The sequence below is a fragment of the Chionomys nivalis genome, chromosome 17 (genome assembly GCF_950005125.1).
Source record: "Chionomys nivalis chromosome 17, mChiNiv1.1, whole genome shotgun sequence".
NCBI classification, from domain to species: Eukaryota; Metazoa; Chordata; class Mammalia; order Rodentia; family Cricetidae; genus Chionomys; species Chionomys nivalis.
Genome location: NC_080102.1, coordinates 7,537,009 through 7,553,812, shown reverse-complemented (window position 1 = coordinate 7,553,812; position 16,804 = coordinate 7,537,009).

The window sequence follows — 16,804 nt, the reverse complement described above, 5'->3', positions numbered from 1 at the left end:
CCTAACACAATTTTGACCAGTTATCTACACTGACATTGGGATTTTATCTAGTTATTTATAAGAAAATGGCAACTTGTTTGTGTTGCACCTTACATAGGAAATGAGTAAATCTTATTTCTGTGTGTGCTGCAAGGACGGCGTATTCCAGGGATGATGTACTATGAAATGTGGTGGGTAAGAATGCAGCTGGGATGTGAGGTGTGTCCTAAATTCTTAGTGCTGCTACCTGCCACTGACGGGAGGACCAAATGGAAGAGAAAAGATGGGCAGGAAGCTTGCTTGCTAAACCTGCCCTGTTTAGCTCTCCTTTTGCTTTTGTTTTCTGTGCAGGAATTTTGTCACAGTGTTGAATGTCTGTCTTTGACCAGCACCTTAGTTAATGCCCTGGGAGGGATGCACACTCGTACACTGGCTACACCGGCCTTTATTGAAAAGACTCAACTTTAATTTCCTTGTAGCTTGAATTCTAATTGTTATTAATAGTAAAAACCCAGAGTCAGATATTAGGGGGTAAAAACTGAGAGATCAGAGAAGTAGTGCAGCCAGCCACCAGAAAGACCTTTTACCTCTAACAATGCTCAGACCAAAGGGATGATCTTTGGACTGCTGCTGCTCTGCGATACCTCAAACTTCCTCTCAGACTAAATCCTCAGACTGCATCTGAGTTCCTATTTCCTCCTGCCTTATAGTCCTCTCTCTGCCCCGCCATATCACTCCTGTCTCCACCTTCCTAGTGCTGGTGTTAAAGGCATGTGACGTATGAAGGATCACCTCTGTTTGAGCTCTGATTCTCTTTTAGTAAGATTCAGTCTCACTTAGCCCAGGGTGGCCTTGAATTCACAGAGATCCCTCTGCCTCTGTCTCCTGAGTGCAGGGATTAAAGGTGTGTGTCACCACTCCCTGGCATGTATGGCTAACTAGTGGCTTAGTTCTGCACTCCAATCTTCAGGCAAGCTTTATTTGTTAGATTACAAACAAAATATCACAACATTTCCCCTTTTTGTCTAAAATAAAAAATAAGGCTATAACTAATATAAGAAAAACTATATACAATAAGTAAAATAACTATATATAATATATACAGGCAATAAAGGCATCAATAATATCTATCCCATTTGCATTTGACAAATTTAAAGAAAATACTCCATTATCTATCCTATCTCAATGAGTCCAAAGTCTTGTACCTAATTTACTTTCTATCCTAACTTGCATTACCATCCAAAACTATCTTTCGATGTCTCTCAACTTTATACAGTTTACAGCTGTATAGTGAGTTCCTTTTCTGAGTCCAGTAAGCAAGGAAAACATAGCTATAACTATCAAGTCCTCTACTCCCTCAGATATTGATAAGGAAATAATATTAACTGAGTAAGCAAGAAGTGCAAGCAAATAACTTCTAAAAAAAAAAGTGAGAAATGACAGAAACAGCTGGCTACCTAGCCAGTCACCCAAGGTTCTTCTGTAACTTTGGCTCATCCATCTTCGGCCAAGAGGCCTAGAATATTTGGCAGACTTTTCTAAGAAGCAGGATTTGTGAAGGACAGTAACACCTTGTCTTGGCAGGGTGTGGTAGTCATTCTCTTTTGTGTCATGCTTCTTCCTTTAGGACAGCATACCATCAGCAATTGAGGCAAAAGCACTTTCTTGCTCAGTGGCTTACTCTTGCCATAAAGAAGTAAACTCCATGTGAAGATTCCCCCATGCCCATCATACAGCACCTTTTTATTTTTCTATGCTACAAACCTTCTTCTCCTTTCTCCTCTTCCCCTACCTCCTCCTTCTCACTACTTCTCACTCCCCTGTGTCTGTGCTCTATGCGCTGGGACCCAGTTTGCCAGCTTCGGGCAAGGGGGCTGGAGGTTAAAATACACAAGCATACACAGACAGAGAAAAAGCGACACGGGTCATCCTTGAATTCCCCAAGAATGCCCCTTTATTGTGTTCAGGGGCAGATTCTATCGAACTAGCCACGCCCCAGCCAAACCCACCAGAAACCACTCTCCTGCCATCAGGAACTCCTGAAGGTCTCCTGCTCAGAGCAGCTGTAGGCACTCAGATCAGGGGATTACAAGAAATTCAGGATCTGGGGTCTCACTGCTCCCAACACTTCATACAAAGAAATAAAGCTATAACATACATGAGTCGATTTATTCTACTTACCCTCAGATCCCATTAGCCAGTTTTTACCTGCCATAGCAAATCTTTCTAGACCCTGGCAGGTTTAATGGGCTTAACCCCAAAATAAACCTTAATAATTTACTTCTGCATCTAACCATGTGTTAATTACAAATATTTCCATGGATTCAACTACTGTGATTGATGCAGGAGAGTGTGTGGTCAGCTCTAGTACATGTTTCATCTGTGTATTCATTTGTGAATTAGAAAAGCGTCTTGCAAAAGTAAGTGTGACATAATTTTCTTGTCATGGTATGACACTTGAGAATAGAATTCTATATTAAATATTTTAGAAGTCAGAATTTTTTTTATTATTTTTTGCTATCCAATACATTTGGTCTAAATTCTCACATTTTCATCAAACAATCTTTAATATATTATTTATGATAAAATTAAATACATCTAGAGAAAGAGAGCAAGAGATTAAATATAAATGTAGTCTCATAAAGAGCATAATTTTCATTCTCAAATGTGGGCACATGCTTGCTCCATTCGGTAAAAAGAGAAGAAAAGAAAGAAAGAAAGAAAGAAAGAAAGAAAGAAAGAAAGAAAGAAAGAAAGAAAGAAACCAATGAAGAGAAAAATGAAACCATAAACCATTTAATAGGGACCCAGCAAAAATTTGTGCATTGTTTAAATAATTGTCTGGGGAAGTAGAGACCTGAAAAAAAAACAACAACATTTCTTATTACCTTTCTACAAAAAGTACTATCAAAAATAAGGTGTGATTAATAAAGGATGGGATGGAGTCAAACTGCTTTGATTCAAAAATCTATCTCTATCATTTATAAAACTATGACTTTGTAGCTTAAGTGCACATTTTCTCTGTGTCAAAATTTTCTTCCTTTAACATGAGAAAGAGCAGCCACACAAACTCATGGTTTGTATGGGGATTAGGAAGCTTCCCTGGTTAACAGAATTTAGAGAGTATATACTCAATAAATATTTGTTACTGCTGCTAATACTGTTTCTTTTGGATTGCAGTGTTCTTGTGTATAAACCAATGTGGATGGCTAATAGCTACTTTCTGTCAGCTTTGTATGTCTATCACGACTCTAGCAAAGGATAGAACCTCTTTGTGTACCACTCCTTTTCCCATGGTAGAAGCTCTGGAGATACCAGGGCAGACTACTTGCAGCCTGAAGTTAGCTTAGGTTAGTAGCTGCCGGAGCTTCATCAAGGAAGAAAGCAAAACATGAAGAGGGAAAAATGTGACCAAAAAGAAAATTTCAAGAACAAAACAAATCTACAAAGTTATATTGGAATGTATGTCTGTGTGTCTCTAACTATGATGATGGAAGCGATCAAAAAATGCTATTATTCTTCAACATGGTAGGACAGAGACCAACTGAATGAGTATGGAACCAAACAAACTGCCCAGTCCTTTAATGACATGAAATAAAAAAAAATCTATCAAATTCCAGAGCCGAAAGTTCCTGCTCCTTTTGTGTGGGCTGAATCGAGCATGAGAATATAGATGACATAAAGTGCCTGATGTCCGAGTGATGCATGACTGATGCAGATGTGACTGCTGATGTGATTGGTTAATTTCCCTTCTGCTTCTGGGATTCGTGGGTTTTTCCTTTATAAATTTTATAAATGAGTTCCTGCTTAACTCTCTGCTATGTCTGATTGGACTGACTGTCTCCAGGACCAGGGATGGGTGACGAGTCCAGCTCAAGGGGAAGGGGCTTCAGAGGGTCCCTGAACTCTTGCCTACCACATTCAATTCAATGCCCCAGAGGCTAATGCTAACATAGAAGACAGAGAAGTGAATTCTGGGAAATGTAGTTCTACTAGTGCTAAATGCCTACCATAATTAAACATTACAATTCACAACTGTAAAAACATTTTAAAACCTGACTCTCAAGTAGGACCTGTACCATTAGAAAATGGAAGTCAAACTTCTTCAGCAATGACATGGAAAAAGTCATGAAGCCTAAGCACGTTGGCTGCTTCCTTACACATCTCCCACAGGCTACTGTCTCCAGAGAACTCTACACAGTCTGGAAACTGTTGCTAGATGAGCTCTCTTTCTCTGGAAAATACAAATCCTCATATAATGTATCAGATATTCCTTATCATACCACAGGGATCGGATGTCAATTAGGCGCCTGAGTCAAATAATATATAATTAGATTTTCAGTTAAAATGATACAAATTATTAAAATTAAATTAAATCTAGCATCCATCATTTTTCAATAATAATCCAGAGACCAAAATGAATATTTGTATCAACTATGTATCTGGTAAATATCCCAGTAATAACTGCATTGATGTTTTGGTGTAGTGGTGAAGAGCTAGAAAGGCAAAGAAAGATGCTCAATTTATGATGAAAAATTTTCTGAGTATTTTATATACAATGTCTTATGTTTTTATATGTATAAGCTTTGGATATCAGTGCTTAAGAATTTTAAAAAAATGTTCAAAATATGAAATGATAGTTTGTATATAGCAAAGTGTTTAGAGACAGCACTTTCACAACACATAACTTAATGATGTGTTGTATTTGAGTGTGAGTATAGTATTGTAGACAGAAGTTTCTGTCATGCCCAGTCTTGCAGCCATTCAGTCCCAAATAAACACACAGAGGCTTATATTAGTTATAACTGTTTGGCCTATTAGCTCAGGCTTATTATTAACTAGCTCTTACAATGTAAATTAATCCATAATTCTTATCTATGTTTTGCCACATGGCTTGGTACCTTCTCTCAATAAGGCATTCTCATCTTGTTTCCTCTGCATATAGTTTGCAACTATGTCTTTTCCTTTCTTCTTCCCAGCATTCTCCTAGTCTTGTTGCCCTGCCTATACTTCCTGCCTGGCTACTGGTCAATCAGTGTTTTATTAAACCAACATGAGTGGAAAAAAATGTTAGAGTGTGCAAGAGCATTATCCCACAGAACAGTTGAGTAGTCATCTGGGATTTATAGATAGAAATATTTCAAGCATTGGTAAACTTTTCCTGTAATGGATCAGAGAACAAATAGTTTCATTTTTGAGGGCCATATGGTCATTGTCTCAACTAACCAGTACTGCCTGGTATTGTTGTACAATAGGTAATGACAAGTAAATGGAGTAACATTATCTTCCAAGAAAAAAAAAAACTTTGCTTAAATTTTGAGTTTAAGTTAATTTTCATGTATTATAAAATATACATAATGCTTTTACTAATGATTTAAAAGTAAATGCTATTACTTTACATTGCATACAAATATGACATGCCTGAATATAGATGATCATAGGGCTTTCATAGCTAACCAACCACTCACCTGTTACAATAAAAGCTATAAGCCACTTAAGAAAATCAAAAATTATTAGCCATGAATATTTTATGTAAAAAAATACAAACACCCAATTTTCTCACAAAAATTAAGAGACTCAAGATTGCTTTAAAATATAATTAATTGTTTACCATCCAAACACAGTGACTGTAGACTAAAATTGTTGTCATGTAAATAGCAGTGTGTCTTTCTCATGTTGCAGTTCGAACAGTATAAATGTTTCACATGCATTCCACCAAGTCTAAAAATGTACTTTAATAAAATAAGGAAGGTACTTTTTTGCATTTGGATTTGTCTTTATGTAAATGTAAGAAGCTTGAAAATTTTTTCTTGGTTATGTAACCCTTTGTCAGAAATAATTAAACAATCTCTTGTCACATCATCGTCGCCAGCTTGGTTAAATATCTTGCTTTTCCTATCGTATGGAAAAAATGAAAACTGAAGTATTCTGCCAATGTATTTCTTTCCCCAGCACTCTGAAACCAGTTGACAAAGCTATCAGTTGCCATAGAAGCAAAAGCATAGAAGTTGTAATACACAAAATATGTCAAAACATGGTATGGATTATCACATCAATCTAGCATGTAAGAAAGACCCTCACAGCCCTGCCAGTTGATTATGGGATTGTCTCCCACAAGGGGCAAGCCTGGTATTCCATCAGGAAATATCACATTACTGTGTTGATTCCATTATGTTTATCTTCAGCAAGTGTTCTGGGCAATGTTGTCAGAGGCAACAATCTCAAGAACGAGGGTTTCAATCTTTTAGGAAAAATCAGACTAAAACTCAAGACTTAAACATTATGAACATAAATGTAATTTAATCTTTATTTCTGGGGAGAAATGCTCTATAATGATCATGTCAAGTTTTTCTCTGTATCTAGATATATGCATTGTATATTTATGTTTTTATTTTAATTTAATAATATATACAATGCAGATATATTTTTCCCAAATAACTTACTTGGTAGTGTAGAAGACCACAGACAAAAAATATTAACCACAGTTAATTTTCAAATGTAAGTTTGCATTAAATTTCAAGTTTGGTGCTCTTGAACTTATTATACTCTTGATCTTTGAGTATTTTCTTGCCTTGTTCTGTTTCTGTGAAAGTGGTAACTATCAACAAACACTTATTATTATGTTCATCTATTTTCATTGGAAATATGCCACTGTCCTGACCTAATCACACATAGAGAAAATAATACAAGGCCTGAGCTATTTTAAGATTAGAATAAAAACTAACTGACCACTGTCCAAATGTGCCTATGACACATCCTTCCTGATGTAGAGTCACTATGTCCTTCTTCAAAGTTTTATAGAATTACCAAGTATTTTCTCTTAATAGAAAACTGGCTATCTGCGTGAGTGTTTTCATCCTAAACATTCAGTAAAGGACTAAGTCAGTCTCTCGGCCATTGTCTTCATTTGCAATATGAAAATTAAAAACATTTGCTTCATGAGAACATTGAGAAAATCAAAGAGAAATTCTGTAGATAGAAGCCTGCATGAATAAAGAACATTAGGTAAATAACCTATTAGCTTATGAGCCTCTCTCATGAATACACAATTTTCACTGAATCTTTCATCACCCAAGAGAGCCCATCATCACTAAATGGTGTGACTAAAGTAAATAATGGAGAAATCCTACCCTCTTGATGCATTTCATCATATCAAACTCTCAACACTCTTCTGCGAGGGGTTTTATGTAATTTAGTGAAAACTATCAGGGGGGCTGTACACCATATGTCGAGTAGTTCAGGAAAAGAGAGGCATGAAAGAGGAACACACAGAATAGTAATCATTTTCTTAGAAACTTTCTTGGTTTTAAAAGTATTCAGAATGACATGTAGTTTGCCTGTTTCATAGATGGCCAAAATGACACCCATGATTTCACTATAAAATGTTATGTGCACACTATTGGGCATAGAGCACCACGTTGTATAATTTGTTTCTTTCTTCCTAAATCCTTGATAGAGAATTTTTTCTCCATCTTAGCCAGCACCCACAAAAGGTTACCTTTGTTGATAACTCTCTGTCAGTAGGGAGGAACCAAATGTAACGTAAAAGGAGGTTGTGAAGCAAATGTACTGAGAATAAATGAGACTTTTGGAGGTATGGTAAAGCAGCCCTTGGTGAATGACTAACATAGGTGACTTGGTGACCCCCCAAAAAGAACTCAATACCATCTCTAAAATTACACACACAAGTTAATTCCTTTCCAGACTTTTTATTCCTCCACTCAACCAACGTTAGACTTGCTCCACATACAACAAAGCTTCCCTCTTTGCTCCCCATGCAGGCAGTTGGTTATCTTTCATCTTCAGCAGAATGAGTTATTTTTCGAAACAACATAGGCACTGTAATGAGATGGCCACAGGGCTAGGCTAGTACAGAGAGAGTTTGTGATGAATAGACTTATTTTATTACTATCTATTGTATGACCAATATTCATGACCAAGACCTCAAGTTTAAATTTTAGATTTCTAAGCAAAAATTTCAGAAAGGGCTTCCTTTATCTATTTTATTCTTATTTTACTTGTTCTTACTCCATTTTAAGGGAAAATATTTGGTCCTCTCAGCAGTAAAGGCTCCTGATTCTCTGGTCTCCTTTCAGAATACAAAAAGCTGAGTTTTGAACTGAATGTGGACTTTGAACTCACTAGATCTGAAACAGGAATTTTCTATCTATAGAATGGATATCTATGTGGATCTTAAATTTAGAAGCTCCAACTTCCCTATAGGAAGACAATGACAATCTTGACTAACGTTTTTACTAAGACAAACATATGCCACACATATTTGATAAAAATGCCCATGAAATGACAGAGTTGTTGCTTTTGACCCTGCTTCCCACAGTGATTTATCTCAACCAGTTGATCATGGAGCAAGAACTATTTCTAGACTGCCTACTCTGTTGAGATCTTTTCTAAGCATAGGGAAGAGTTAAATCTATTAAATTTGGTTAAAATTAAAATAGGAGGAAGTCAGTGGCACAGTTAAGTTTTTATCACATTTTATAAGATGAAGCCAGAGTGGTAAACTGAAAATGAGCAGAGAATATAACAGGAGTCTTCGTTTTATAGTGAAGGAAGAGGAGAACTGGCGATGAGCTGTGAGGTGAAATCAGAAGAGCAGTTTGACAGAAAGAACAAGTCAAGAAGGTGGCAGTTATCGAAGAAGCCAAATTACACTGGGATTTGAGAAGCATGCTGAGAATGGCACATTTTACTCTAGTGGGAAATAAAGTTGTCCAGTAATTCAGAGTATACTAGTGACAGGATACTCAGAGAAGGAGTGTGAGCTCAGGTGACTCACTCCCTAACGATGTCACTAACCACGTGGTGGAAATGATAATCACAGCCAAGAGCTCTTCAATTCTCAAAAAAATGGCGAATGGAGAAATATTTGTTTAAGAGAAGGAACTCACCCTCAACGTGAAATGAGAAAGCCAACAACATCTTACTCACTACCTTCTCTCAATTCTTCTTCCTCAGCATAAGAGATACTCCTTGTCAGGAGGGTGAGGCGCTGTCAAAATTTCAGACCTATCTGGGGACTCTGGTAGCTGCATCTCATACCGAGATTTCTGGGGACCATCATCACCCCATTCCTAATTCACTATGATACCTCAGAGGACTCGGCCTGGATTCAGCCTGAGAATTCTCTTATGGTGAGAGGATACAAAAGGTTGAGGGCCGGGGGATGGTGGGATTAAGCTTCTGAGGTTGTTTCTCCAGCAGAGTCACATGTGATGCACTAAAGAGCGCTGACTCAACTGAAAAACACATCTGTGACCTGCAGGAGTGGCCACACTCAAGGTCCATAGGATAAATGCTTCCTCTAAGATTGAAAATTGAAATAAACATTCCATTATCATTTCTATTACAAATTCTCCTTGAGCTTCTAGTTAAGGCAACTGGGCAAGAAATGGAAAGAAAAATGCCCAATTGAAAGGGGGAAAATATCTTTATTTTGAAACATGATAAAACATAAGAGATCTACTGTAAGTATTTTCATCAATGGGTTTTCTGCTACTGTAACAAGATGCCTGAAGCCTGAGAAATCACTAAGGCAAAAAAAAAAATTATTTCGGGAGCAGTTGTAGAGGATGAAAGCCTATGGATTGGTCCACTGGAGGTCAGCTGTGGATGGCACCAGAATGGTGAGTGTAGGTGAAGAAGGAAGAGACATGGCAGGAAGTTACAGTTTGCCACAACTCCCCCTCATGATGCTAATGATAGCTAACGAAGGGGCCCTCCACAACCATCTCAATCTCTTCCAAGAGTAAATTTACAGTCACCTAAGGATCTCCCACAGACCAGAAAAGGCCAATTCTCTGTCTCTTTTCTCAAACTGGGACATTTATCTGTGTTGTGCTTGTGGACAGCTAAGCTCCTTGTTCTCAAACCAGGGAGCACTAAGGCTTGGAACAGTGGTGTTTGGTTATCTAAATTTGAGATTTTCATGGCTTAGGGCCCCTCAGGCTTGATATTATTTGAGCCAAATCTCTTCTAAACCTTATCAGAGTTTTCAACATGAAATAGTTACAAGCACAGATTATCAGTGCAGTGCCTAAAATTGAATTTCAGCTCCATCATTCATTATCTGTGAGGTTGTGGACAATTCACTAAACCATCTCCAAAATCTTTTAAGATGGGACTAGCAGTGGTACTCCTACTCTTTTTTCCCCAAATTAAATGAATAAATATAAAGTAACTCTTAAAGCATAATCTTTTTTTCTAATAACCACAATGAGTGTTTGTTTAACAAAACAAAACTTTCTAGTGACATAGTCAATTGATGTGATGCTGACTTAATTTTGACCTCACTTCAGGATTCAACAAGTAAAGCTGCTGTCTTTACTAACATACTGGTGTCTGTATCATATTGCTTTCCTTGAAACAGAACTTTCTAAGATTAACAGTTTTAGAAGTCTTTGTATGTCACTGGTATGATGCACTCACCTTTTTGAGAAAGGACAAAAGTTACCATGTTAAAACATCTCTCGGTTTAGAGATTGGCCTAAAGAACATATAGGATATTCCATTTCTTCAGAATGATGGCTATTCTTGGTTGTCAGATTGATTATATCTGAGGTTAACTTAAACCCAAAGATAAGGCACACCTGTGAGAGATTTTTTGCTTATTTTGAAGCTGGAAGATGCACTTCTGTTCTGAATATTTTAATCCAGATTTTTGAAGTGGGAAGAACTGTTTTTAATCTGGGCCTTGCCCACTGCTGGAACCCTATATAAGGATATGAACCTTTGCCTGCAAAAGCCTCCCTAGCAAGCACATTCCTTCATTGGCATTACAGTCCATTTCTTTGGATCCCAGTACACCAAGATCAGCTGAGACACCCTCCTTTGTGGAGTAAGTTACTGTGGGATTCTTAGACCTTCCATCATTAGCAGCCATTATTGGATTAGCTGGACCACAGCCAGTAGGTGATTCCAATAAATCCCTTTGTTATATCTACAGAGAGATTCATTCTATAAGTTCTGGTACTCTACAGAACCCTGACTAATACAGTCAGTAACTCAAAATATACTTCCAAAGTGAACAAGTTGATTCTTAACAGAAAGAATCTGTTATGTATAATTTAACTGGTGTCCAAAATGTACTTTTCTATGTAAAACATAGCTCTAGAAGCGGGAGGCAATTAGGTTGTTTAGGAAGCACTAACACCTATGGGTGTCCTGAGAAGAACACGGCACTGTATATTAAATGTAAAGATGTAAAGCCTTCCAACACATCAAGACTAACAAGTAACGAAAATCTTCAGACTTAGGAGGGATCAGGGGAATTTAACATTACTGCCATTGTTTTCAAAAGGAAGTGAAAATGGATACCAAATATTTCTTGCATGATGTCCCAGTGAGGAAATTCTTATACCTAGCTGGGGAAGATGAAATCAACTGTGGGAACGATGCTCTTCTGACCTGTGGCTTAGCTAAGTAGAAAGTCTCTTCCCTTGGTGGTACTTGAGAGGCCTTGTTTGTACTCACTTGATCCCTGCAGTTCTCTGCCCTCCTCCCAACCCCCAAGTGCCTGCAAATGGTTAAAAGGCAGAGCAGTAAATCAGGAAGTCTCCAAACACAGCAGGGTTCAGTTTACAGTACAGCAGGGTTAGGGTGGAAAACTGAAGTCTAATTCCATTTTCAAAGCTGAACATCTAATGGGGATTATCATTAATGACAGACAGCGCGGTGTCAAGGGGTTGTGTCAAGTTCCAGACCTTCTCATGCTTTAAATTCCTACGTTTAACTAAAGGTTAACCAAATCATTGCTGGTTGCAAACCGTTGCTTCATCATACTGTGGGTGGCCCATATCTGCCCCCGCGTCAGCCACTGCTGAGAAGGGGACAAATGCACTTAGAGTTCATTTGCATATGGCCTGTGGTGTTGAGCCTTTTTGAAAAACAGCCAGCTCATGAAACATTTAGCGTGAAGAAGCGATGCCATTTTATTTTTATAAAATTTATTTATCACATGTAAACCTATAATATATGGTTTATAAATATCACGTCAGTTTGTTTTCTTAAATGTTATTGTGTCTTAATTAGCTGCTAGGTGCTCAGAGTAGGCAGTGACAATTCTGTCATCAAGATTAGTCAGACTCACAATAGAACATCAAATTCAACATGATCGTTTCTGCAGTGACAGGACAGATAAAGATCGCTAGGCTTTACAGAGAGCTTGGGGCTGAACCGGGAAAGACAAGCAGAGGCATGTGAAAGTAAAGTCATGAACATGCACTCTTCAGAAAATGATAGAAATAGCATGAAGACAAAGATGCATTCATGTGCTTGGTGTGGTCATATTATATAACATGCATATAATCAGTGATGTAAGAACACGGGGATGTGTGTTAGACTCAAGGAAGAATTATGGGAGACTACAAAGTGCTTCCTCTTCTTTAAACCTTTCCTTCGTTTTTCCAGTGTGCAGCTACCCTGTCAGTTGTGAACCTCTATAACCATACATGACTTACAAGACACCAGTTAGCAGGGAGACATGTGCACTTCTGTCCTCTGTTATATTCGTTTTCTGTTAGCCAGACTGGCTTCTATAGGTCCTTCTGAGTCACTTGGCGATTTTTTTTTCAAAGTGTTCTGCACAGAAGAGAACATTTAGAGTCTCAAATGCCTACCCCAAATATCAATCTATAAGGCTAACAAAAGGGAGTGAAAAATCCTGACCAGCTCAGATGTCAATTGTCACAGTAAGATGGAATGAGTTATCTTTACAAAACTAATATATGCCTATAAGCATCACACTTTCCCATCCTCATGGAATTTAGAGGCTATGGTAACACTTCATCTTCAGACTTCTTGGTACCATTCCTGTTGGCATTTGCCTTTGCTCTATTCTTTTAATGTTTGCCCATTTTGCTAGCTTTAAGCTTCTGAACTATAGGCCAGGGGAAGAGGGAAGAACTATTCAGCTACAAAATCTTAGATTTAGAGATTCCAGAAAAGTGCTCACTGTACTCGAAACTCAGCCTTCCTGCCCCAGTCCCTGACAAACTCTCCAACTGGTTTGCTTTTGAATTGCATGGTACTCGCACCTCTCTTCCCTAGCAGACACCTCCACACACCCAGCTTTATGTGGTTTTTAGATCATTCCCAGATGACCTCCCTACGCCAATACTGCTACTCCCCCTGTCTAGACCTAGATGTTAAGCTTGCAGATATGTTTGGACAAATGTTTTACAGTCTACAAACTTACCATGGTACAGACAAGTGCAAAGTGTGTTATTTCCTTCCAAGGCCATGCTCTTTGCTCGTTATGATGATAGGAAGATCATTAAACCACTCTGGTTCTCACAGGCAGTGAATGTGGAGATCATTTTAACCAGGCTTTCTCGTTTTTCTTTGTCCTCTGTTCTTTTTTCATAGCATTTTTCTATGTTTATCACAAAAGAGGAATTCAATGTCTCACTTCTCCCAAGGGAGAATTGTGGTAATGCAGTCATTCTTTTCTTTGTGTTCATTAAGTTTAGAGTGGTCTTCCTGTCTGCATTGAATGTAGTTGTTAAATACTCTAAAATAATTGGACCCATACACACCCACACATACCTACACACCCCATTTTTTTCTACAGAGTTTGGGAACTCTTGAAAGATAATTGAATACCAAGCTAACTAAATGTACATCTTTTTGGTCCTCCATTTTCTTCTCCTTCTGTTGCAATTTCTTTCCTGTAATCAAGATGGACACTGTCCTATCACGAACCTTTTCATTAAGCCTACTTCTCTTTACCTTCATGACCTCCTCAAATCTGATACAATATTGCTCCTGAGTTAAAAACAAAGAAACACTTATCATTCAAAGAAGATCAATAACATACTAAAGGAAGACCCTATAGTCTTAAAAGGAGAGGGGCCATATTGATTATCAGCATTAAATGTAACCTTATTTTGAATTCTGACTTCCATTAAATCCAAAGGGTTTCTGGGTTTGTGGACTGTAGGTTTGTTACTTTACTTTATGTCTAATAACCATTTATAAGTGAGTGCATACTATATTTGTCTTTCTGGGCCTGGGCTACTTCCCTTAGTATGATTTTTCCTAGTTCGATCCATTTGCTTGTGAATTTCAAGATGTCATTGTTTTTAAGCACTGAGTAGTATTCCACTGTGAAAATATAGGAACCTAGGGAGACATACATGGATGCGCTTAGGAAGGAGGAAAGGACAAGCTCTTCTGAGTAAATTGAGAGTGTGGGGGGGAATAGGGGGAGGGTAGAGGGGGAAATGGAAGGAAAAAAGGGGAGTGGGAAAAATGTACAATTTGATAAAAACAATAAAAAGTACACTAATAAAAAATGTAAAAACATAAAAAATAAAACCATATGTCACCATAGACATGTTCCACTGGACTTTTTCATTTAATGGGGTAATGCTAGTACCTATTTGACTATACTAACTAAAGTTACAGAAGTGTTTCTACTTCTTTGTCAGTTTGCAAATTCCCATGGCTTTCAAACAAATAAAAATAAGTTTCCCTAACAATAAAACAGAATCTTACGGGCCAAGAGAGAGTATGTGGAACCCTGGGACAAACTAGATAAGGATATAGAAGAAATAACTGGAGATACTGGGAGAAAATGGAGAATAGCAAATATTAATTGATCGCCAAATGTCTTTGTGTTTCCCAGCTGTATAACAAGAACTAAAGGAGTATTTGTGGGACGAAGACATCACCATCACAATCATGGAGAAAGCAATCACATGTGGAAGTGCTTCTATTAGCTGTCAATCTTCTTCCACAATAAGCTATATAATTTCATTTTGTATGTTTTGAAAACATCACTGAGGGTACAGTCAAAACATACCATGAAATCTATACTTTGAACACCTTGTTAATTTATATTTCACATTAAAAGAATGAAATAAGTGCCCTGATTTATTTGCCAGTCTTGTCAGGGTGGTATTGATTGCAATGCTTTAATTAAATTTTGGAATATAAGTTTTAAATTTACTATATGATCGTGAATCTATTCAAGAGTAACTCTAAGATAGAACAGATAAAAACAAATGTCTTTAGCATTACAGTAAATTTTAAAATATCATTGAAGTCATTTTCGACAGACAGCTTCCAATGTCTCCCCTGGTTCCCCTTAATAACGTTACATTCTGAATCTCAAAATCCTTGATTGATACACCGATAAATGCTTTCTTCTGTTTTTGATAAAGAAGAAACCATTGACCAAAGCAAAAGCCAAGTTTTGCTTTTAAAATATCTCCCATGAATGTCAAACTGTGTCACAGACCAGTTCTTACTGAATTGTGTATCAGGATCACCACAGCAATCATAAATCCCAGCTTTAAATCCAGACCTTATATAATGACAATTTTGCATTCAAACAGTTATTTTTTTGGCAAGATTCCTCTGAAAGCTGACTTTGGGGATTGCAAGGTCATCCTCAGTTCCAATGAATCCCATAAACTTGCGCATATGAAGCCCTTCTTTTTCTGTGGCTCTTAGTGTCACAATAAAGAATGGAATATGTCAGGAACCTTCTCTGTAGAACCCCTGTCTTAGATGTCTGCATTTGATCACATCTCAGGTAATAAATTTTGTGTCATAATTATTCAAGAGCGATCATTTGGGGAAATGGATGGCAAAAGTAACTACTTTTTAAATTTAAATTTTTATTTACTCATGTAGTCTAGGGGGCAGTAACTTAATGTTACTGAAAAGCTTCAAGCAAATCTACTAATTGTGATCTATCTCAATGTAGCAACCCCTTATAATAAAAACTGAATGCTTTTCCAAATGTATTTAATATGTGAGGTTTACTATACTAAATATCAAGTTGAATTTAGCTCTAAGGACATGCACAAAAGACATTCACTGTATATCAGTTCTCTAATTATAGACTGTCTCTGTTATTATGAATTTCATTATTCGTAACTTGTCAGTGACTCTCTCCACAGTCATGTAAAAACACCCTGTTTGTTATGTAGGATTTGAACAACTGCCATAGCTTTACCACTTGGGTGCATATAATATGTGTTTTGTTTCTGTGCCTTCAGATGCTTTTGTCTTTTTTTCCTTAAAAGCCAACACTCCTGCATTCTTACCTCTCCAGCCCCTCAGCTCCCTGCCCCCTTCAGCTCCAGCATTCCATTCCTTCCACTTTACACTTCCAGACCTTCTTAGCTCCTGTATTATCTTCATTTCATGTGCCATTAGCCTATCCCTCATTTTTCAAACAGTGGAAATAATGTGTTTTTCCCCTCTGGTGCTCAAAGCCAATGCCAAGGGTGCAGTCAGTACTCCACACATGTTGCCTGAATGGAACAGCATTGCAATCTGGGAACCTTCACCAACTGTCTTCCTTTTTGCTGTATGTGATAAGTAATAGTGTGAACTGGTATTGGTAAGACATTCTCCACTACCTGGAAGAGCAATGCCCAAGTGCAGGCACTTGGAGGGAAATGTAGGCAAACAGCTCCCTCTCAAGAGAATGATTCTGAATTGAGCTGGTTAATCAATAATCATCACTTATAATGCTATTCTGACATAAAAAAGAATAATAACATAGGTAGAGATCTTGAAGCAATTAGTTTTATATGCAAAATTTTAGGAAAATGAATACAGGAAATCATGCCTGTTCCAAAGAATTGCAGTAGGCTTTCCCAGCTCTAACATCTCTACGATGGTCTAAATGGTCAGATCCAAGCTTGTTTTTTAGGAGCTTAATACTGTCTCTGAGACTGTGAAGAAAGCGGAAGCGGACCCTTGGTTTAGACCGAGCTGAGCCCATAGGCTTCATGCACCACACCTGCTAATCAATAAAAGGAAAGGTCTGTTCCAAGACGTAACGCTATAC